Genomic DNA, 25,845 nt, shown 5'->3' with positions numbered 1-25,845 from the left:
GATTTTGTCAACCCCTTGCTTCAGACACCAAAATTAATTACGGACTGCCTGCTCAGTACATATCTGATCAAGAGTATGTCTATGAGGACGAAGCCAAGAAAAGTTAGGCACTAGGGCTACAACTTTAAGACAAGCCATCCTGAACGACACAGGAAGACCTGATTCAAAACTAAACAAGATGTTGGGTGGTGGTGGTGTATACCTTCATTCAGTCCCAGCACCTGGGAGGCAGAAGTAGACAAATCTCTGAGTTTTAGGCAACCTTGTCTACAGAGTGAATTCCAGGACAGTCAGGGCTACACAGAGAAACCCTCTGTGTGTATGTGTGTGTGTGTGTGGGGGGGGGGGTGTTAAGTAGGAATTTCACAAGTGTGAGAAAGAAGAGATAAAACCACTCCTTGGGGACACTGCAGGACTACAGGGGAAGAGGAGGGTAGAACAATATCACCAAGAACAAAGCAAAGCGCAGGGAAGGATGGCAATGCTGCAGGCTCAGAGATGAGACCACACAGGGGCAGGGCCTCAGGAGCAGAGCCTCCAGAAATGTCACACGTATGACTTAGCAGTGCAGCTCCATCGGGAGTGGGGGAACGGGCATTCTCACCACGTCTAGTTTGCAGTGTCGATAGAGTAATAAAAGCGGAGGGAACTTTAAAGGTATAAAGAGGAGGATGAAAAGAGTCAATGTGTCATTATTTATCAACAGCCATGGTTATGGAACTACACCCATAACTCCATAAAATGTACACACATTACAACTAGCAAATGACATACAAGCAGCAAGTGAATGCCCGGACACTAACAAGGGAAAAAATTAAATCTGTGAAACTATATTTACAGAAACAGCAAAAACCCCAATATATCTAATAATGCTAATGCAAGTCATGCAAAATATATATTGGAAATTACAAACCATGGCTAGGAGAAATTAAGTGGAACTGTTCATAGGCAAAAGTCACAGTATTACTGGAATATCTACTCTCCACAAATGAGAAAATAGGATCAAATGAAATTCCATTCAAAATCTAACAGGTTTTTATTTACAGCATATACACAAGCTAAAGTTATATGTAAAATTGCAAAGTATCTATAATATACAAACGAATAAAAGCGAAAACTTAATTGCTTGACTTCTAGACTTACTACAACGCTGAGGCATTCTACAGTGTGCAGCTTGTATAAAATCAGACACGGAGACCAGGCAGTGCCAAGACACTCAACTGGCTGCCAACATAGTCACCAACCAAACGCAACTGGAAAGGAAATCTTTCCAACCAAAGGTGCTGAACATACATAAGGAGAAGGTAGACAATAGTTGCCTCATCTCCTGCTGACAAAAAAACTGGATGTTCCATCAACCTAAACTTCTGAGGGTCTAACCTTAAAGCCTCTTAAAGCAACCAGTGGAGAATACCGTCCCAGAGCTGGGTTTGTGAGTACTTTCTGAAATTAAACTTTCTGTTCAACAGAGATATTTAAAGAACAAGTAGTCAAGCTAGGGCCCAGGAAGAATGTTGGAGATATTGTATATGCATGCATATATGGGAAACTCCAGAATTCAACGTTAGGACAAAAGAGGGAGGTGGAAGAGATAGCCCCCACAAAACACACTGGCTGCATAGACAGCCAATTAGGACACTCAGAAGGATGCCCACAGTTATTGGCCCTTGGGGAAAAGCTAATCACGAGCACAATCATCTTGACTGGGAACATCCAGCATCTCCCTTGCTCTGGCACTTCCTCACTGAACAAAGACATTGCTTCCAAGGCCAACAGAATAACCCTTGGTAGTCCTAACTACCACACTTGACTATGTTTTACTTTCTGCTGTGAAACACTATTCTAGACAAGTGCTGTGGCAGCTTTATCAGGTAGGCCTACACTGTGTTTTTCAGGAGCCTTTCATGGTATCTCGATACATACTGACCATCCCCACCATACAGCCCACAATACAAGCAACAATCAGCCAGTCTCATTCCTCAGCAAACAAGCTGCAGTTGGCGAGCCATTCGAGTTCCACACTCTGTTCTTTCACTGTGAGCGAATGCGCACACACAAAGAATGCGAAGTCTCCAGGCCCAGTATGCTCAGAGCTCTCTGTTAAACAGAACACGGGATCACTAAGGAATGCAAGGCAGAGCTTTTGATGAGACACTCTGCCCTGTTTCCAGCCTATTTCCAAACCAGAGATGGCATCATCCTTCAGTTGGCACTCAGATGGTACCTTGAAGCCAGAGGTACCCCTTCACCCACAGGCCCTGCTGGATTCACACAGTTACATACAGTCCTTGGCAGCCCAATCCCGTCTTTCATCACTTGCTTTCTTGGGGAAGAGGATGCTTTCCCCTTTCATCCTCCCTACAAATTCCGTTTCCTGTAGTCCAGATCACAATTCCTCTCTCTACAGGCATTCCTTCACACAGACATGCTAAAAAGCCAGTGGTTCAGTTAGGTCAGGGAACAAGGCATTCTATACAAAGTCCAACAAAGGCTACAAGTCTATCTCCACAGAAGTCATCAACTCTCTGAAGAAGCAGTCACACAGAGACTCTGAAACAGTCTTTTACAAAAGCAAGTAATTTTTTTTCTGGCTGAGAACTTTATGGCTTAATAATAATAATAATAATAATAATAATAATAATAACAACAACAACAACAACCTAGCTATCCCTTGGAAATTGGTGCTGTCAAAACAGTTGGTTCTCAGACAGAAGATACAAACGACCTAAGCAGTAAAGCCCCTCAGGCACAGAGCAGTATCACAAAGGTGTTCTCTCTGGTATCCTCCATGGTTTCCTATTTGTTATCAAGGGAGCAACCCTGAGCAGGTAGTTCACAGATATGCACCAAATACAGCAAATGGCCTAAAGGTGTCAGGGGAAACTACTGACAAAAATCAAACACTGTTCTTCTGGGGCTGAAAAATAGCCAAGTAGCTCTTCACTGGCTCCTGAGATCTCCCAGAGCAGAATAACCCAGCCTGTCCCTGCAGTGAGTGACAGAAGATGTGAAGAGAAGACCCCAGAAGAAGCCAAAGTCCTCATTCTCCCTCTCACACCCACTCCCTCCTCTCTGCCCGCTTACTGAAACATAAAGACATGAATCTGTTTGCCCTTCTCTATAAATACCAGAAGGCACGTATGGCAGCTTCTCCCAACACACCTGCCTTGAGGGAGCATCAGGAGGGCTGTTGATGTGACACTGTCTTCAGGGTGTCTGATGCTTGATGGTCGTCTGCAGACCCAAGAGCAACAGAGATCCAAAGATGACAGCATGGGTTTAGACAGACAGGTGCAGAGTCCAGCTGCCCCCCCAAGCCGAAATTCACAGGCTCAACTGCCTTCCAAAGACAAGTGTCCCTACTAAGAGATCATTCCTGAGGCAATTATTCCAAGTTGGTTTCCACCTCTAGATGAGTCCAAGAATCTCAAAGAATGCACTAAGCTCGTAGAACAAAATCTTTTTTTTGCTTTCCCTTCCTTGACAGGCCTTCTCTGTGTAGCCCTGGCTGGCCTGGAACTCTCTTTGTAGACCAGGCTTGGTCTCAAACTCAGAGATCCATCTGCCTCTCTGCCTCTGCCTCTCTCTGCGCCTCTCTGCACCTCTCTGCGCCTCTCTGCCTCTGTCTCTGCCTCTGCCTCCCGAGTGCTGGGATTAAAGCATGTACCACACTGCCTTGTCTGCAGAACAAAATCTTGATTCCTCTAGTTCATGGAGGACCAAACAGCAAAAGAGTATGAATACTTGTAAACTGTCCACCTGGAGCTAGACAGATCCTCATCTCATCTTTAAACTTTGAGAAAATCATCCCTTGTTCTCTAGAAAAATATAGGAACCCTGGGGGAAATGTAAGAAAGATCCTCCCCCACCCCCAAGTTCAACTGATTTCATAGTTTCATTGCACAATTAACAAAAGAGGGTTTCATGTGCAGGAGATTAGAATATTGTAAAGACAGGCTTGTTTCTGGCAAGTCAGGCACTCACTCAAACTCCTGTTAATTGGGAACCAACCATAAAACCAGCCAAATGATGACAAGTTAACCGCTGAGCAAAAGCCACCCTGATCAGAAAACAGGACAGCCCAGCAGCTGAAGAAGCAGTGGCAGGCTTTAGTTTCCAGAGAACAAACCCTTTATTTGGACGTGTGTCCAGCTTTCTTCCCAGCTGCATCCGCTCTTCATTCTCTGCTGCGGTTTAGCCTCACTGCCATCTTCCACTGAGGAAGAGGACTGAGGACCAGAGATGGCCCGAAGACAGACAGTGTCTACATCAGAAGCTTGTCTGTGATAAGAGCCCACCAACGGTGTCTGTACAGAAACAGGAACTGGAAACAAGTTGTAGCCCACTACTGCTGGAATCCAAGAGTCCAAGCAGCTGGCCAGGGTCCTCTATTTACATCACTGCCATCCTGGCTGAGAGAAGTTAACTGAAATCAATCTCTTCAAAGCTGTACCATAAAACTATCCATGCACACAGCCAAGAGCTCAGATTCCCATGTGTCACAAAGCCATCCAGAAAGAAGACAGACAGAAAGACACACTGACTGATTCCTTTACCTTTTATCTTGAGGTAGATCTAAAAGAGACAGCCTGCCCTCCTCCCACCTCAGCCTGGAATTACAGGATTATAACACCATGCCAGGCTCAACTGCTTTTTATATATTTTTTTTAAAGATTTATTTGTTTATTTATTATGCATGCAATGTTCTGCCTACATGTGTGCCTGCATGCCAGAAGAGGGCACCAGATCTCAATATGGATAGTTGTGAGCAACCACGTGGTTGCTGGGAATTCAGGTCCTTTGGAAGCAGCAGCCAGTGCTCTTAACCTCTGAGCTATCTCTCCAGCCCTTAATTATTATTTTTAAATAGAAATTAAAAGTTGTTTTCTGCAAGCACTCAAATGCAACACCACAAAAGGAAAAGTTCCACTGGGCAACTTACATTCCTTACTCAGAAAGCAGAGGACAAAGCCCCCATTAACTCTGTTTATGCCACAATGTCTTAGGGAGAGTGCCCCCAACTGACTCAGACACTTAGAAGAAGCATCTTGAGAGAAAAATGGGCTATGGCATCCAAGCCACCTTTGGCATCTGTGAAGGATGTCAGCAAACAGATGTGAAGAAACTACCAAAACTCCACAGTACCTTCCAACCACAGGAGATATCTGAAATCCAGACAATAATAGTCCTGCCTGTGTGGCATGATGGAATGCAGTGGGATGACCAGAGTAAGTTCCTGCCCACTCTTCATAAAGAAGCTCTGTTAAGTTCTCTGAACCTGTTGCAGCACAGCAGACAGGAGCAGAGGGACCTCTCAGAATGGATGGGGGACAGCAACCTCTAAGATCCCAGAGGGTGCAGACACTCAGCCCTCGCCTGCTGCCACACAGCCTCTGGTGACTTGGCTCTTCTGTCTTTATCACAGAGCAACTTCTCCAAAGTAACGTACCAGCCTCTGTGTAAGCAACCTGTTCATGTAGTGATGCCTCGAGGACAGACAGACAGACAGACAGACAGACAGACAGACATGCACACACTGAGGAATGTGTCCTGATTATGATCTCCCCTAAACACCTGTGGAAATGTAAGCTAAGCTGAGCAGGCTGAGCCCAGCTTCTACTTGAGGAAACTCTTTTCCCTTGGTTCACAGGAGAGAAAACCACAACCAACAGAACAAGATGTCCGATGCTTTGAACACACCAAGCACTTCATATACCAAAGCTCTAGCTGCTTTTAGTCTCAGGACAGTCCCTCGGCCCCTCAGTAACAACTGGTCCCTGTCCCTGCCCCCAGTCCCTACAGTACTATACTCTGAGTTCTATGAGAAGATGTCATCATCATCTGTTAATAATGGCCCTGTTTGGCTGATAAAACCATTTTTCTGTTTGTTTGTCTGTTTGTTTTTCCCCTTCCTACACTTTCACAAGCATTTATTATTTCATGGAAAAGCTACTCTAAACTCTGGTAAGATTAGATTATTAAGTTTCTCGATACTTTGAGCAAATAAGCCAGAAACTATGCTATTCTAAATGACCATCAAAATGCAAGAAACTGTGTGATGGCCCACACCTGTATCCCTAGCACTCGAGAGACTTCCGCTCAGAAGTACCAGAAATGTGACAGTGGCCTGGGCTACACAAGGTTGCCACAATAAGGTTACACAATAAGACCCTGACACAAAAAAAGCAAGTAACAGTAACAAAGCAATCAAGGAACAGAATCACAAGAATGGATGCTGGAGCCTGGCCTGAACCTTCAGAACCAGATTCCAGGCACGAGAGATGGCCACGCACCGGCTTCACGGGCTTTAAATGGAGCAACAGCACAGCTCAGATACTCAGACAAAACACAGGGCAATCTGCAGACTTTTTTGCTTCAGAGGGCTTTTGAGATCACTCCACAACTAAGCTATCTTAACTACTAAAATGGGAGGGGGGGCAGAGAGTGGTAAGCCATTCTGGAGATTAGTCTAAATTCAGAAAAACTGGGAAGCCATCTGCTTCTCGAGGTCAGACATCGTCAACTATAAGCTCCCCCACGTGCCTTTCCTACCCACTAACTTCAGAATCCGTGGCCAATCCTTACACAGCAAGAGACATTGCCCACCACAGGAGAAATAATTGAATCAAGTAACTAGGAAAGTGGCAAGTGATATTACATGACTACTGATGGTAAACACTACCTTCCCAGTTGCTGGATAAGGTGCGGGCTAATGACCCAGTTACTGGCACAACATGTAAGCTAGGGGCACTGAGGGTTTGAGTGCTTGGCTTGTGGTACTACAGAATGGTCTCTTGGCTCCTAATTATAGAAAGAAAGTAACTGGAAGGTTAATTGGGCACTAAACAAGTCTGTATGAGAAACAGGGCATTCTTTATAATACAGCCTAAATCCCTAATCCAAGGCATTTGGGATTTCTATGAGAAAGCATCTCAACTGATAACAAATTTTATCAAGAATACTGACTAGCAAAAAATAGTTACTAATCAGTTTCTTAGAAACACTCTGTAAAATCCTTTAATACATCAGATTGATAACTTTAGAATTTTCAACAACTCAACAAAATCTAACAGCTGCCCTGACTAACAAAGTTAACCAACCCAACTCACATGTACTCAATAGTCACAGACCAAGCTTCAGATCAGCTTACACAAACCAGGGTATTCTTCTACTTCCTGACAAAACACAACATTCCTCTCTAGAGCAACCCACCCATATATACTCCAGCAGGAAAATGAAAATGTGTCCACATTAGAGACAATTCACATTACAGGTGAGTGGGGGTCATTTTACTACTGACAGGTATGTCTGCTTGCTCTTGATAAGGCTGGGGAAAACTCACACGACCTAAGAAACCCACAGAAAATAACCAATTAAGAGATTCTCTAAGGAGAATCTTTATCTGGCTCCATCCCTGAGTGACTTAAAGATGTCTTCAACTTTCAATGATTATTTTAAACTTGAACTAAAAAAAAAAAAAAAAAAAAAAAAAAAAGAGAAAGAAAACATTTTACCTTTTTAATATATAAATGAAAATTTATCAATATTATTAGGAAAATAAAGATTTATCTTTACATTATGAACACAAAATATGAATTTCACCCACTGTTTGTTGTGAGCCATCACTCCAAGAAAGGAAAAACTATCAAGCTTCTATTGTGACTCTGAGGACTAAAGAGATTTCTGAGGCATTAATCTGAGGCTAGGCTCACAACCATTCTAACTATGAAAGACATGGCAGGTGGAGTCAGAAAGAAAACCAGACACAGCAGGTTTGCTGCAGCCTCAGTGGTCAGGGGAGGATCAGGCCTTAAGTCAGTCATGGCAGTTCCCTCCCAGAAAGGCTAGAGTAGGGCACGCAGCACGGGGGGGGGGGGGGGGGGGCCTGGAAACAGTTCCCACCTTCCTCACTCAGGAAGGGTGCAAAGCTGGATCGACCTTCTAGAACACACCTGGGAACCACATTCCTCTGCTTCTCACTCTACTTTCACCAGTACACAGTCAACCTGCCATGATGCCTTCAAAATCAGACCAAGCCTACTTGTCTCGCCACCCCAGCCTCAGAACAGAGACTAGAAAACACTCTGGATAGTCAGTGCCCCCTTAGATGATGCCTGTATTGCTTTCCCAGACTGACTGGGCTATGGCCAATGTGTGGCAGAGGGCAGGCCTAATTACAGATCTCAGTCCCTGTAGAAGCTCCTAGGCCTACTGTTCATGCCCAAGAAAAAAAATCCTACAGGTGGTGATGGCACACACCTTTAATCCCAGCACTCAGGAGGCAGAGAGAGGTATTTCTCTGTAAATTTGAGAACAGCCAGGGCTGCACAGACAGACCCTGTCTTGAACAGCGCCCCTCCCCCCCAATCCAAGTCAACAAGTCCATCATGGATTAAAAAGAAAACAGAAGGCACAACTCTACAGAAACTGTTAAAAGTGAGCTGAACTGCCTTTACTAAAGATTTCAGTGAGCTTTCCTTAAAATGCCAAAGACATTTAAACAAGGAAATAGACATAAGGCTTATTATAGGGTGAGGACTTAAATACCTTAGATCAAACATCCAAAGCAACATCTTTATTGTTTGTGTGCATGCATGCATGCATGCATGTGTGCATGTCTACATTGGAGACAAAGTCTCACTAGATAGTCCAAGCTGACCTGGAACTCACTTTGTAAAATAAGCTTGCTTCAAAATTAGAGATCCACCTGCCTCTGCCTCCCAAAGGGCTAGGATTAAAAGTGTGCTCCACCATGCCCTGCCGACAATATACTGAACATACTATGTTGCTACCAAATGCGTAAGATTTAGTGCACTTCACTTTCCTACAACCTTCATGGATTGAGTATTTCCATTTTGTACTGTAAAATCCAACACCATTTTATGTCTTAGAAATAGTACCTCATCATGTAGGTAAAGCAGTTTTGAGTATGTGATTCTCCTGTCTCAGCCTGCAGAATGCTGGGATTGCAGGCACGCCACACCACATCTGGCTGAAAAGCAACTTTTAAATGTAAGATCTGGGTTGGAGAAATGGTTCAGGTGGTCGAGTGCTTCTGTGTACACATGAAGGTCTGTGTTCTGGTCCCTAGAACTCATCTAAACGCCTGGCATGATGGAAATGTGGGGATCCTGGAGCCTGCTGGATCGGGAAGGCTAACTGAAATGGTAAGTTTCAGATTCAGTAAGAGACCCCCAGCTCAAAATAGAATACAGGGCCAGGCACTCAAAAGGCAGAGGCAGGCAACTCTTCTGAGTTCAGGGGCAACCTGGTATACATAGGGAGCTCCAGACAGCCAGGACTACATAATAAAGACCCTGTCTCACCTCTAACCCCCACAAAAAAAGGTGAGGAGTGGCAGAAGACATCAACACTAATCAACCTATAAGCTCCACACAGTCACGCACACAGGCCAATACACACACACACACACACACACATACATGTTCTGTGTCCATAGTGAGGAGTAGTTACAGTTAGAAAAAAAATTAAGAAACCATTCCATTGCTAAAACCAGAATATAATGTATGAAAAACAAAATACTAAAATTTAATGCCAATAAAAGACATTATACTGCACAGATAAAAGTATGGGGGGGGGGATTTTAGTTTCCTTCTTAGCAAATGCTAAACATTTAAATTAAAATGACCCCATGGAATAACAGGAACTCTGTCTTTATTGTCAAAAGTCATTCTGTGACACTTTATGGTAGAATGACAATGATATCTGAATGAAGGAACAAACAACTGGATAGTTCTAGGCCTGAAGGCAGGGTTCCAAATGAGAGTGTGCTGGAAATCCTCCAACAGCATGAGCTTTTTCTAACACAGACGTTAAACGGCTTACATTTTGTCAAGAATGCTAAGATACTGTGTCTACAGTGATGGCTTGAAGGTTAAGGGCACTGGAAGCTCTTGCAGAGACCAGGACTTGGTTCCCAGCATCCAAATGCTGGCTCACAACTGGCTGGAACTCCAGTTCCAAGGGATATGATACCTTCTTCTGGCCTCTGTGAGCACCAGGCAGACATGTGAACAGACATACATGCAGGCAAACCACAAGTACAACAAATCTAAAACAACACAAGCAAAGGAAAGCTGGAAGAAAGTGATTCAACAGGGTCTCTAAGACCCGACACTGGGTCACAAAGGAAACAAGGCACAGCGGAGAGGCTCCCAGTGACACAGCTGGTCTTTCACCGGAGGGCTGCAGTCAGCCTAGAGAAGTCTCTCGTATTAACCACTGCCACAAGTAAAGGCAGGAGGGTGACAAACCAGCCAGTTCAGACGGCCCCAAATGAAGTGTTGTAATAAACACTCAGATGATGTTTGCCAAAAGTCTGTGAGCTGAACACAGCGTGGAGCACACCGAAGGAAACAGCTCCTGAGTGATAGTATCCTGTGAGATTCCAAGGCTGCCCAGGATGAGAACAGGACACAAGGTGAACTGAGCAGCACAGCGGGCAACCAAGGAAAGAGCTCTGGAGAGTAAGCAACGTAAAAGCAGTCACTGCGTGGATTCACTCACTGAGTGACCGGACGCTAAAGCAGTTTATGATCCACGCCACTGGGATGCTTACTAACACAACTTTGAAAGGGTTTGAGGTGGTTTGAAAGAAAATGGCCCCCGGGGGAATGACACTATTAGAAGGTGTGGCTTTGTTAAAGTGAACATGGCCTTTTTAAAGGAAGTGTGTGCCTGTAGAGGCTGGCTTTGGGGTCTCACATATGCTCAAGCCACACCCTCAGTGTCTCAGTCCACTTCCTGTTGCCTTCAGATCAAGATGTAGTTTCTCCACTCTCAGTTCCTTCTCCAGCACATGTCTGCCTGCAGGCCACCGTGTCCCGCCATGACGATAAAGGACTAAACCTCTGGTGCTGTAGGCAGTTCTTTTGTAAGAGTTGCTGTGGTTATAGTGTCTCTTCACAGCAACAGAAACCCTAGGACAGTGTCTATGACCAAAACCACAGCCTTACATTGACATTACATCTCTTCTCAACTTCCCTGTGGTTTTACAGTCAGTGTGTGGTATCTGAATTGCTTACAAGTTAAAAAGCACACCGGCCAGGCCTGGTGGAGCACAGCTGCAACCCCAGTGGAAGGTGGAGGCAGCAATACCAGGGTTCAAGGCCAACCTCAACCACATAGCAAGATCAAAGCCAGCTCCGATATATGACACAAATCTCCACAGACAGCAAAAGCATGTGATACACATGGCAAAAGTACAAATATATGAGAATAATAAAGAGCAGCAACAGAGTAGTTGTCTTGAGGGGCAGAGGACGGGAGCACAGTTTTTAACTGCTTAGTATGATTGACACAATCCTCGTGCTGGGGGAGGATGAACAGATATCTGTTATTGCCTTCCTCACACCGTTTTTCTATCTGAAGCATTCATACAATTTTTGAAGAACAAAAGCAAATGTTAAAAACATGAGTATTCTGTGTTCTAGGAAAACAGAACAGGTCCGTGCTGCCTACAGGTATACTTTTTCAAGAATATGGTTCATGACTGTGGCCCAAGATCCTTCCTAGCATCCATGGCAGCTGAGGAAGAGACAAGGGCTTCTGGGTGAAAACGAAAGAGAGAGGGACTCCGAAAGCACTGTCTTCAGCCTCACATTTAGAACACTAACTCACTATAGCTAATTCCTGCTGAGAGTGAAGGGAATGCCAGTCAACACCAACACTGTGCCAGTTTAATTTAATGGTATTACTTTGCCTTGCTTTGCAATTACTCCCACATTCCCTGGGGGAAACTAATGGATTGCTAAAAATAAAATGGGGATTAAGTGAGTCATTCGGATGTTTTGGCTTCCAACTCAAACTGGCTTTAACATAAAGGAAATGGATTGGCTCAAACACTGGATGTCCTGAGAAGGGACAGGCTTCAGGGCTGGCCACCCTGGATTCTGGATTCTGGACACTGTCTTCCACCCTGTATGGCTTTCTCGCTCAGTCTGGCAGCCAGCAGGCTGAAGCTACACCAGGCCTCACACCAGTACACCGTGACATCCAGAGAAAGAGGCAGAAGTTTCCCCGAGTATGAGAAACTTGCCAGAAGCTCCAGGCATGCCTGCGGAAGAGTCACATGAACTAGAACAGGAGGAGAGGGCTGTCCCTGAGACCCATCTCCCTGGCCAGGCACTGCCCGAGTCTGGACAATAGAGACAGCGCTGGTGAACCAGTTGTAGACAAGCAGCATGGGACTAGAGCTCAGCAGGGCCAAGTCTCCAGCTGCAGTTTCTCAGACTCTTAGCACTGGGAACAGATGTCATGTGTGATATGGTACAGCCCTAATGCCCATTCCACCAGCCATTACAGGAAGTAGTCCAGACAGTGCTTATGCAGGAACAGGAACATGAAAGAAATGACTATCATGATAGTGTGCATGAAGCTAAAAGGTCAAACCCAGACGACCAAGCAGGCCCCTTTGAGAGGGGGAACTAAGTGTTTTTCTTGCTTTTATAACTCTTTCTATAATAAGAAACTCAAAACATACATGCAGGGGTATAACTAACGTGATAGTCTACTTGCCCATATGTATCTAGGGGTTCCATGCCCAGGAATTCAAACATGGGGAGCCAACACTTTGCAATGTTGAAGCACGGCATGGCTACTTACTGTATTCCGGGGTCATGACTGCAGACTTAAGATAGTGGCAACACCCATACAAATCCCGTATGATCTGCAAACAGAGAAGAGAAGCTTCGTAAGGGCAAAAATAAAAAAGTCACTAGGACTATAATGCTCATAGACTCTTGACAAAGAACTTATCTATCTCTAAAGTGGACAGGCTAACCTTCCTGAAGGAGGCAACATTAATTAGGTCAGATTGGAGGTATCTACAATATTAGAGCATTATAAATATTTCTAAGATCATCTGTGTCAACTGTGGATAGAAACTTCTTTGGGGAGCACAGGGTCTCTCTTTATTATCCTGGCTGTCCTGAAACTGGCTTTGTAGACCAGGCTGGCCTTGAACTTGAAAACATCCTCCTCTGCCTCTGGAGTGCTGGGGTTAAAGGTGTGTGCTACCACACCCCACCTTGGGCATTCATTCTTTCAACTTTAATTTTATTTATGTGTATGTGTCTTTGTTAAGTACATGTGCTTGTGGATGCCTGTGAAGGCCAGAAAGGAGCACTGGATTCTCTGAAGTTGGAATTGCAAGAGGTTGTGAGATGGTGTGGGTGCTGGGAATGGAATAGGTCTCTGTAAGGACTGCAGGGGCTCCTAAATGCTGAGCTGCTTCTTCTGCTCTACTCCAAATTTCAGAATACAAAATATGTAACACATTTCAGTTGAGTAATATTGCTCTGCATGTTAGCTTCACCTCTACAATACTCCATTAACCTATTCTTGATCCAGTAGAAAGTTGGGTGAATCAGCTTCAATTTCTAAATCTCTAAACACAAGAATCTGAGAAAATGGTCCTGAGCAGAAAAAAAAAAAAAAAAGTACACATCTGCTTCAACAAAGACACCTGGACACTGGAATGGCTTTTAATATCCACAAATGAAATATAAGAGTGTCATCCCTGCCTAGCCCAGAGAGCTCATGATAGGACAGCAAATGCCCACCTTGGTGGCATGTCCTAGCAATTTGGGAGGCTGAGGAATTTGAAGCCAGCATAAGTAACATTGCAACAAACATAGGAAACATTAATAACATACACAAGAGCAAATCACCTCCCTTATGACAGTTAGCTTTAATGTCAACTTTCCAAAGCCTAGAATTATCTGAAAAGTTTGAATTGAGCAATTGTTTAGATCATCCTGGCTTGTACACATGTCTCTGGGGGAGTGCTTTGACTGTTAACCAATAATGGAACACAGGCCACTCTAGGCACCAACATTCTCTGAGCAGGGAGCTCTGAACTATATAGGACAAGCAAAGGCCAGAGAGGAGAGGAGAAGCAGGGAGCATGGGTACATTCTCTCCTCTCTGTTTTAACTGAGGTGTGGAGAGGTATGGACAGGTGTGGTGTTGTGCAGGGCAGTACCATGCTGTGTGGTGTGTCTTGATGCATTACTAGTGGTTCATTAATAAAGTTCACAAAGCTGTCAAAGGAAAACTGGAAGCCCCAAAATAGAAGGTGACATTTGCAACAGACCTATCCACCACCAAAGGACCTGATCCAAATACATGAAGAACTGCTAAAAGTAAGACAATCAGACCACCAAATAGAACCTTAAAATGGCCAGTACGCATCTGGAAACACACATAAGCTTTATCCATTACTACTGAAGCACAAGTAAAAACTACAATGGCATCAGGTTCCACAGCAAGGCATAGGTAACTGGCCATAATGGCTAAAATATAAAACTTAGACCAAATTATGTATGAGATGAAATTCCCAGAAAAAAAAAAAGAAAGAAAGAAAAGAGGAAAAGAAGCCACACCTGTGTTAAAGATTCCACAAAGCTGGCTGACTAGCAAGAACTTTGTGGAGAGCTGGGAGCTGGGGTGTTACATATACATTGCTAAATTACTTTGGGCAACCTTTAGTTTCCTTAATGGCCACCTACTGCACACCTCAGCCTGACCTTCCACTCGACTATCAGGGAAAACCTTCCAGAATGTACCAAGAGGCTAGAAGCTTTCCCCAGAACCAAACCAGGAATGTCCTCAGATGGCACCTGAGCCTCACAACAAAGTCCCCTCTGCTCTATGTCACCTACCTGATTCTCCACCAATATACTTCAGACTGCCTGGATTGAGTGCTTTGTTTTGTTGTGTAAAACTCCATGAAACTGTTACCACACTGGAGCAGGTTTCTTGGGTCATGGTCATTAATATTTGTCTCAAGAATAAACTACCCCTTTCTCCCTTTTAGGTGAAAGCTGTGTTCACATCAACAAACACCTTAGTTTGTGAACAACTTAATTCATGACTGCCAGTATATGAAAACTGGAAAACAGTGCTAGCTAGTATCTAAGGACACAGACTACAAATACACTCTGTCGCCCTGAGCAGCTATGTGCTAGGAATGCCCTCACAGGGTTCCCCAAGAAACTCTGAAAACATTCAGTGAGACAGTAACACTAACAAGCAGAGTCTGGTAACAAACCATGAACGCGCACACACTGGAGGAGTGCATAGGAGGAAATCGATCGGTCAACACTGCAAATGTCCAGACAGTATTTGATGATTTGCTGGCCATGAGGTCCCTGTCCTGTCTTAACGGTATTGCCCTCCTTTGAAGTACAAAAGCAGCCAAAGACCATATGAATCTGTCTATCCCAGTGAAATCGTATTTACAAAATCCAACTGTCAACCTACACATTATAGTCTTGTCTGCTGTAGTGCAAGGTGGGATGGGGTGGACCAGAGCAAAAATGCTGAGTATCAGGTCTCCCAATCAGGCTCACACAGGAACCCAGACTCGAGGGAATACTAACACATGATTCTTCTCTCTGTTCAGAACAGGTAAGCTAGGGCAGGGAGCTAGGACAGGGTTCCTTGAATTCAGAGCTAGCTTCACAGTTGTTTGGTCTGGGAAGATTCACTATGGTGTCTGTTTCAGAGTCACTTGTCTTCATTCTGAACAGAAGGCAGAGCATCCTATAGTTGTGACAATGGGAAGATGGGCCACAGTAGTCAGAGGCCCTCACACACTGCTGCAGCGAAGCCTGTGTCCCCAGCAGCTTCCCAAAGTCCCCATCTGAGTCTGAACAGAACGACAGCTCTTCCCAGCCGCACACAGTTCAGGGATGGCAGCAGGTGAATGTCATACACAGGAGAAAGAAAAGCAGCAGGCAGGAGGGCACAGAGACCCTGAAATAAGGCCCCACACTTGAACTTCATACGCTGAAAAGGCCACACACATCCAAAGCAGCAGGAGCAGCTGGGAAACACGGTCACTGATCCTTCTGGTAGCAACTAGTGACAACATTAAAGCTCCTCGGGCTTTGAAAGACCTGAAGCAAACATTTTCAGTACAACAGCTTCCAATCCACACGGGGCAGGAAGTTTCGACTTTTCAAGTAAGAAACAAACTTGGCTTAGATTAGTCTTGACTTCTGAGCCTGCATGCTTTCAACAGCTTCTACATCTTGAGTTCATCTCACCATTAAGTGTACTAATGTATTTTTACCATGTTTAAACTTTAATTCAATACTATAATTTCCCAAGTGGCAAGCAAATGAGTAGGAGAGGTAGAGATTATGCAGGAGCCAGGGACCACAGACCACAGGCCTCACAGTGCAAACTACATTTCATCCCAGTGGGCTCTTATCAAGAGGGAAATGAAATGGAGAGGACAACGTGCCTGAAAGGGAGTGAAATCTGTTCATTCCACTGCAAAAACTGACACCAGCAGGAAAATAGAATGCCCTGACACCAGCAGGAAAATAGAATGCCCTGGAAGCTGCGCCAGGAAGATGAAGTCCTGAAACATCTGTTGAACTATAGAAGCAAGGGAGCCCTGACTATCTGCTACCCGTCCTTGCAGCGAACCTTCCACTGAAGCAGACTTTTGCTGCAGAGTTGTCCATCATCCTCCATGTGTCTGCACACACATGCACCCACGCACACACGCACGCATGCGCCTTAAGGAATGCGCCTGTCTCCAGAAGACAAAGGCACTAAGATCCAAAGAAGCTGCTGGCTAAGTGGACCACACCCAAGTTATTACCACTGCATCCCATTTCCTTTGACCTTGTTTCTTCTCAAGGATCCAGGGACACATAAAACTTCTATTAAATGCAGCTGTGTGTGTTTCTCTTGTTTATCTACCTTTCAGTACAGGAGCCTGAGCCATGAACACAGCTGGTGGGAAAAAGGAATGTGTCTCCTAACAACATGAACAGAAATATTCAGAGTAGTGTGACCCCTGGCAGCCAAAAACTGGACCCCACTGTAATGTGTCCCTGTGTCAGGAAGACAAGAACCATTAAGGAATTCCATATGCTAGAGTACAGTGACAAGAGGAAGAAAGGGCACAACCTGCTTTCAGTCAGTGCCACCATCTGCTCTCACGGTCACACGAGGTTCATTTATTCTGTTTTAACCCTTTGTGACTACTATTTTTACTGTTGTCAATTATTGCCATTATTAATGTGAGCACAATCTACCTGAAATTGGACAGTAAAAACTTCAAGACAGTCCACAGGTCATTTTGATATAACCCTACCATTTTCAAATCATTTCCTTACTTCTGAAATTGTTTCAAAGTTTCCAACCCTGTACTTTCCAACCCTGACAGCACCCATATCTCCAAAATGGTTCCTTTCTCCAAGAATGGCATTTACAAATAAAAATCCAGATATGGGTGCAATTATTGCTACTGAATACTTCTAGGCATGCTCACGGAATGGAGAGGGAGCTACACATGCATGTATGCTTTCCGCTGCCTTTGTATTTATATTCTATTCATCAAACCGTCATCTATTGTCCATCTATCAGTCTATCACGTATTCATTATCTATCAATCATCTATTATCTATCATCTAGCTAGCTATATCTATCCATCTACCTGTCTATCATCTATCTACAGCTGTTTTTAGAAACTTAACAAGCAGTGTCTAAATCTTACATTACAAGAACACCAATTCTCATAACAAAGTCAGGAGGAAATTAGTCCTCCTTCCCAACTATTATTTACAACACAGCAAGAATGCCAGATTAATTCAGAAACTGAATTATTTAATAATGGTACTTGTACACATGTTTATCCATGTAAAAATTATTAAAATGAATTCCCATTCTACCTTTCACATAAAAGCAAATCTCAACTTAACCTAACTTGCATGTAAAAAGCAAGATTATAAAATTTTAAGTAGATAATAAAAACTACTTTATGACTTCATAAAATGTAAACAATACAAAATAGAATGACCACAAGCACTAATAATAAATACACTCAACATTATTATAATACAGGAATTGTTCAAGGTGACATGACAAAAATAGCAGTCATAAGCAACACCTGAAAACATTAAGAAGATGAATGACTGCATGTGCAAGTCCTAAACATGTAGGAAAGGCAAACAATCCTAGAGAAAAGCAGAAGATGCTGTGAAGAAAGGGAAACCAGGAACTGATAGTGAGTTTAGCAACTAGAGATGCTGGTCAGGGCATGGGAGGGCATGGGAGATTTTGCCTCATATTCTCAAAAACCTGAATTCAAACTGCAACACCGCCAAAAGCAAACGAACAAACAAAAATCTTACTGGCAACTGGAGAGATATAAAAAGGCATCTTGGTATGCCTATCACTTGACTTAATTCGTGAAGTCAGACTAGGGTGCCTGCAATAATGTACAACAATAGATGCTCACGCCCTCTAGCGTATAAACAAAGTAGAGACAGAGTCCTGGTCTATCCTCCCACCCAGCACCTTCACCCTCACATTTATACTATGGGAAGGCAAGTACACAAAAACTGCAAACTACTCAACAGCAGAACTTAGAGCACAATGGATTTTAACAGTGAACTAGGAAGCTGAATATACCATGTTAGAACCTAAAACGACAGAGTCCTGAAAGAAATTACCATAACCTAAAAAATAAAACTTTTAATTGTATGTTGAACAAGATTATGTAGTTATCCCTAAACAAAATTAAACAAAACTGCAGATCCCACTCATTATTTGCTGAAGAATTCTTAAGTTCCCAGAGTCCAGTTGCAACATTTAAGAAAGCTCTCTCCATCCACACTTATAGGCCATTAAAGGGCAAAAACACTGTTTTTGTTTGTTGGCCACAGACAACCACTGAAAGATCATCACTCAAATGTACTACAGGAAGTAGAAGAGTGTAACTTCTCAAACCAAGAGAACTAGATTGCAAACACACACTGAGACAGGTCTCCAAATCCCTTTGCAACCCAGTGCTCACTGTTCAGTGTGAGCTTCAGTACACAAAAAACAAACGCTTCAAACATGTTTACTGTGGTTTAACGGGACAGGTATCGATTACTTTTCAGGGTTGGCTCCAGGGATAAGGCTGGTGGTTTAAAAGCTGGGCTACTGCAAAAGCCACTCCATGATGCATGGAGATCACACAGCTGCTCTAAAGAAGGCTCACAAGGTTGGGGTGAATGTGTTTGAATGAATCCTGCTGTGAGTGGAGCAAGCTGGCCTGAATGTAGTGCTGGCAAATCCTACAACTCAGCACTCTGGAGTGAACTCACTTATGCCAAAGGAAATAGGGTCAGCAGCCGAGAGCCAGACAGATTCAACCACTCCAGGCGGAGGCCTTCATAGGGTATTCTGACATTATCAGCAGTATATCCATAAAGAAACCCAAGTAAAAGAAGGCTGACAGACAACTTCACAGGGCTCCTTTAAAGGGGCTATCTCACCCCACAGGCTCCTTTAAACAGGCTATCTTCACAAAGAAGAGAAGCTCAGTCTCAGAGGAGCCACAGTGACCTCTGTGGACAGTGAAGGAGATGACGCAAAAGAGATCTCTCACACAAGTTTAACAACTTCAAAGAAAACTAAGGCAGAAAGCATCTGGTGTGATCAGATCCTAGCGTCTTCTGTGAGCCACAAGGTCTAACTGGTACAGGAACCTGGCCACCAAGAGACTAGGTACACTCAGCAGCCGAAAGCCTACCCTAACACAAAGGTTCCCGGACCCTTAAAAATGAACAGACGCTAGTAATTTAAGAATTATAAACCACATATTTCAGTTTGGCACCAAAGGCAATATTTTTCTTGGGTTTAAATGACTGTATAATGGTGTTCAGAACTGAGATAATTATGGGCCGTATTTTATACATGTGACAGTAGGTACAAAATCCTAAGACAGATGGGAGTTACACAGATGCATCAGAGGCGGCCTGGGCTAATTCACTTCTAATTCGTCTTGTTTGTCTTCTAACAGCAATGCTTTGAAAAGTGCAACTCCAAGGCCCATGGAAGAGATTTTCACTGTTAAGTTGAGGTGACATCTTTGCTTATAAAAGGAGCAATTATTCAGGCTAACAGAACGAATGATCTGTTCCAGAATACTCTAGAGGATGCTTTGGCAAACCAGTAGTTCTTACTCTCAAGGGTACACACTAAGTATCAGCCAAACAGTCATTGAATTTATTAATATGATTTGGTATAGGAATTCTCCATTCTTTCTTTCAGTACACATGAATAAATCAGAAGACAATGTTTGCTTTCTCTCTACAGTAACAACTGTGCATTTGGCCTGAATTCTAAATAATCAGGTTATTTATGAAAAATTTGAAATCCAGCCAATATACAAATCTCACTAAAAATAAGCATGAGGAGACAGGCTGAAAGCATAACTGTCCTGTTTACTCAAGGCGGGGGGGGGGGGGGGGGACATCTCTCAGAAGGTAACAGCACTGTATATGTTCCACGGTCAGCAAAATACAACAGCTGCTAACTGCTGGAGGAATGAACAGTCAGTGTGCTGGCTGAGGGTGTCAGCACCTTGTCTAAACCCCAGAGATTTCTTAACCAGTATCACAGTGTCTTTCTACCCTGATTATGGACGCACTAGATATGATCATTAGTTTCATGTAGTAACTTGGCCAGCACATAAGTACTCAGTTACTTGGTCAAACACTAATCAAGTATTTGTGGCAAAACTCATTACCTAAGTGTCTTTGGCATATGTAATATCTTTGGACTAAGCAGCAGAGCAAATAAAAGAGAGCAAACCCCACTAATCTAGATGTTGGGATGAAGGTGCCTTTTTTTTTTTTTAGCTGTTGCTAACACTGACAGTGGCCATGAGTTATGTGGCTGGCCTTCCTTTAAATCATTCTGCTGAAAGGTCAACAAAGACCCAAAGGGCATGGAAGTCCAGCCTTCCATTTGCACCATGGCCTGCCTGATTCATCAGTCTGTCCTCTGAACCACCCCAAAAACCTATGCCAATTCTCTTACGATCGGTATCATATCTGGATCTTGCTATTCAAATCAATCTACAGGTTTATATACAAATGTGCCCTCTAATACATACAACTACTAGTTCTGTTTTCCTAACACTCCTTGGCTGGTAACACTAAATAAAAAGAAAAAACTCTTTTGCTCACACTCAAACCAATTCCAGCACCCTGTGTGTGAAGGTTTGCCCCTACCAACCAATTCCCCAGTTCTTGGCGTCCACTGGATACACCTCCCACAATTAATTCAATGCTCCATGCTGTGCATTTGGCATCAGCTTAAGGGTCATAAGTGAAGTCCATGTTCCCACAACATCGTTCCCATCCCAGACACCAAACACGAGGCTAGGTTTCTGTAGTTCTGAAAGGTGTGTTGTGTAAACTTGGACTCCATAATCCCCTCCTCGGATTTAGTTATTCCTTAGAATGGCTCACAGAATTCAAGAAAGAAATTACAATGATCAGTACAAAGGGCACAAGTGAGAGAAGGAAGGCCAAATGAAGAGATGGCAGTGCTGGGCAGAGGGGGGGACCTACCCCGTCCTACTTTCCCTACACCTTCATTTGTTCAACCGCAAGAAACCACCTTCCAGGGATTGTGACAGAGGACGGGGCTTCATGGGACAGGCTTTATGAACCAGGGCTGAGTGACTAACTGGCCATGAGTGATTAGCAATCCAACCTCTACAAAGCCACACGACACGGTTGATTCCTCCAGTAACTAGGCACATTTTGAAGCACATACCGTTTTGCAGATACCAATCATCCAGTAAACACACACAAATATCCTTAGTAATCTTGAACTGTCTTAGAAACTCCTGTGATAGAACATTCTAAGACTTAAGACCAGTGGGGCCTTATGGGAGGGTGAACCTTCAAATTTCCCTTCTAGAACTAAGAGGGACCGGACAGAACACAGCAGGTACTGGGTGACAGTGACACTTATGACAGCCCCTGTCTTGTAGAGACTCCTGTAGTATTAACCCTTGGTAAGAATGACTTTTAGTCCATCTTTAACTACAAATAAATCAATGTACATTAAACATACCACCACTTTATGGAAATCAACAATGGGGAAATGAGTAATTTAGGAATGCCCAAGGAAAGAAAACTCATACAAGAAAAAAACAAAAACCAAACAAACAAACAAAAAAAGATCATACTTTTAAAAATCCAACATGTTTCCTTAGGAAATTCATAGAAAATTTGCAATCATGAAAGAAGAGATGTCTAATACAGGCGTGCTCAATGGACTGCCACACTGAAGGTCCCCCTCACTCCACACACCTCATCCCCAACATGCCAAGTGCAAATCATCACTATTTCCTCTCACGACTTTCTCTTCAGTGTAAACCTCCTCCCTCCTCTGGCTTATAGAAAGCCTCTTCCCTGATGCAAATCCTTCTCCAAATAAACTGATGAAGGAGGTGTGGGTGATGATTTAGAATTTTCTATATAACTCAATTTCTATTTATTACATGAAAGGCTATGAAAAAAAGGAGAAACAGGAGTAACAGAGTGAGATGGTAAACAAACTACAACTCCATTGTAAAGCCCTGCTTTGCAAGAAGATGCAAGCTAAGATTACAACTACCTAATCACTGGCTTTAGAAATCACTGGCTTTAGAAACTTACTGGGATCTGAGAAAGAACAGTTTCAGGAGAATGCAAAAAACCTTGAGACACTGCTCAGTGGTTAACAACAGGCTGCTCTTAAGGAGAACTTAAATTCAGTTCCCAGCAATCACAGGATAGCTTACAACCACCTGTAACTCTACTTCCAGGGCACCTAATATCCTTTCTTGGCCTTGGCCTTTGCAGGTCACAGAAACACGAATGGCACACATACACCCATGTAAGCACAAACACATACATAAAGTAAAAGTACATAATTTTTCACAAAAAAATTCACTCTACCAGGAATGACAGAGACCTATAATCCGAGCACTTGAGAGGAGGAGGCAGGAGGATTAGGTGTTTAAGGTCACCTTAGGCTACACTGCAAGTTTTCAGCCTGAGTTACAGAAGATTTTGTCTCAAAAAATGGTAAGTAAAATGATGTTTTGGTTAAAGTACCAGTTAAATAACTATGACTGGAGGCAAATTAAAATTTAAGGTTGGGTGCAAGGAGCCCAAGAGCCAGGACATCTAGCTGAGACTGCTAGTCAAGGTGCACAGGTTTCTGGCTAAGTGAACCCACTCCACCTTCAACCAGATTGTGCTGAAAATGCCATTTAAGAGTCAGCCAGCCACCTGGTCCCTGTACTGCACAATCCGAAAGATGAAGCTTCTTGGCCAAGAGGACAAATCATCTGGGGCTATGGGAGTGGTCATAGATAATGTCCAGATTCTAGAACTACCCAAGCCAAAAGTGTAAGCACTGCAGGTGAGCAGCAGGGCCCAAAGAGGCATTCTCCAGGCTGGGGTAAGGTCCTCATCTCTGAGGGCCGTGGCACCACCATGCTCCTGTCTGCCAAGGAGTGTACTGGCATTCTGGCAAGCCCCCAAGAATCCCACACAACCACACCAAACCCTAACTCCACTCTAGGGACAGAAGTTTGAGCGTGCCAGAGGCCAAAGGGCCACAAAAACTAACCCTGGATCTTACCATTAAAAAAAAAAATAGCTTTGGATTTGAAAAAATTGCTAATAAAGTCAAACTGTCAACTAATAAATTTAGTTATGTTCACTCCCCCAAGACTGTTAGACATTGCATGATCAAATCACTGGAATTGTTGTCTAAACTGCTGCACACCTGCCCCCAAAACCGAACTTCCAAGTGTGACCAAGTGATTTAACAATAAAACTTAGTCATACGGGTTCAACATCAAAACCAAATTAAGAAATTGTTAGAAAATCTTCTAGCTACATAGCTATGTAATTTATCTTTGCACACATTGTCCTTAGGATAAAATCAACTAGCCTATCAGATAAATTACTTCTGGATCTTCTCTTTCTAATTAACAATCTTTACATCATCTGAGGCTAAACTTAAGACTACGTTCATCACACTGACATATTATGGACAGAGAAAGGAGGCCAGAGGCATGATAACTAAAAATTCCAAGATCATCTTACAATAAATTACAACCTTGTCCTACATGAGAAAAAATATGCAATAAAATTTAAGTTTCCTGATGTGTATTTAATTAACCATGATGCCTTCTATAAGCACAAAACAAAACAAAACATTTTCTGGCTATCTAATGTAAGAATGGAATGTGTTAGGAGAAATGAACAAACGCTAAGCCCACAGAACCATGCTACATGAAGGACATGAAGGGGCGGGGGTCATGTGTCTCATCAAGGCACGAAAGCACAGCAAAACCCCATTACTAATGAAATATACTAACACTAATTAGATCTGTGCTAGTCAAGGAGAAAAATATTTTCTCTGGAATGGCTAGTTTACTAGTAATATCTTTTTTGGTGCTTCATTTTGGTTCTTCAAAACATTTTTTGAACACCAACGTACTCATATATTTAATAAAACCAGGGTAGCTTATTCCCAGCTTAGTAGCCAAGAGTTTCGTTTTGTTTTTTCTGATCTTTTTTAAATATTCAAAGTTCACCAAGGCCTTTGAAAGAGTAAAACAGTCAAATGTATGCATCAATCCCTGCAGGTAGGAGGTTCTGAACACCAGTCAGAGCCAAGACTGGAAACTGGCAGTGGCTTGTTAGTGTTGCAAGGTGTGCTGTGACAGTGATGCACAGTGGGGAAACAGGGTTAGCAGACTCTTGAAAATGATTTATAAAGCTACAATACCCATAAATTGCCTACAACTGCTAAGTGCATCTGTATTAAGCGTTTTCAGCTATGTGACCCACCATGTACCTGCCACTCAACTAACAAACAAGCACTGCTGGCACCCAGGCAAGTCCTGGTAACTTCCTGGTAACTTAGTGGCTGATGGCCACTAAGACTGCCAGCACCACAGACTGTTTCTGAACTGGTCAGGTACAGCAAGAGAAAAAGAACAATCACATCAAGTCATAACCAACTCAACAAAGTATAATTCCCCCTACTACTGAGGAACGGTTTATTTCCTTCTAGTTTGAACATGCAAATGCTGCTACGAACCTGGGCAGTCTCCTGAAGCACACCTGTGTGGCTTGCTGTTGGATCTGTACCCCTGGGAGTGCAAATGCAAAGGTTGGACCGAGTTTTACTTCCAGGAACATGCATGGTTAAGTTCAAACGCTTCACACCTGGGTGAGTGGCCTGTCTCACCTGCCCCACACCTGGGTGAGTGGCCTGTCTCACCTGCTATCCTGCTAAGACCATAATTTGTACTTCTAATTTGTGCTTCCCTAATAGATGACTCTAAGTAAATCTTTAGACGTTTCTAACTTAGCCAAATAAGTGTCTTTCTGTGACCTGCTTATTCAAGTCTTGTACTTCTCACTGCAGTTATGGGAGCCTTATTCTTTCATATTCTTTATAAATTGCAGCTATGAGTCATGCAGACATCTTTTCCTACTATAGTGTATAATTTTTTTTGCTTACCATTTTTTTTAAGTGAAGAGCTTCTTCATCTTAATACCATTCAATTTACCAACTTCATATAGGTAATCTCAATAAAATTCAAATACTAGCACCTATGTAAAATATAAACATTACAGCTGGAGTATGAAATGGTTCAGTGGTAAAATGCACTCCAGCATGTGGACTATTGTGTATCGGCTTCCATCTTCAGCACCAAAAGGCACAGGTTCTTTAGACCAATTCAGTGACAAGCAGCATGCTCACAGCAGGGAGCGAACCACCCTAAACAAGTCTATACAATGTGGTTTGCAATTTTTAGTTTGTTTATTTAGTCTTGTGGACTAAGCCCAGGGTTACAAGCATGCTAAGATTATTATGTACCATTGAGCTATACCAATAACACCTATATGAATTTTTTAATTAAAAGCAAATAAGTCACAAATAACCATTGTTTTGTTGCTGTTTTTGTTTTGGGGTGTGTGTGTGTGTGTGTGTGTGTGTGTG

The 25,845-nt window shown here is 43.2% G+C and overlaps 1 protein-coding gene and 1 pseudogene across 8 annotated transcripts in view; one reads left to right on the top strand and one right to left on the bottom strand.

The window, feature by feature from the left end:
- The window catches only part of Sipa1l1 (signal induced proliferation associated 1 like 1), a 272,998-nt gene that overhangs the window by 131,457 nt on the left and 115,696 nt on the right, over positions 1-25,845 (bottom strand). The window lies entirely within an intron of this gene.
- On the top strand, positions 22,945-23,469 carry LOC127230870 (60S ribosomal protein L18-like; annotated as a pseudogene).

Source organism: Phodopus roborovskii, unplaced genomic scaffold, assembly GCF_943737965.1.
Source record: "Phodopus roborovskii unplaced genomic scaffold, PHOROB, whole genome shotgun sequence".
Classification (NCBI taxonomy): Eukaryota; Metazoa; Chordata; class Mammalia; order Rodentia; family Cricetidae; genus Phodopus; species Phodopus roborovskii.
Note: the sequence above shows the minus strand (reverse complement) of the source record. Positions and strands in the feature narration are given on the sequence as shown.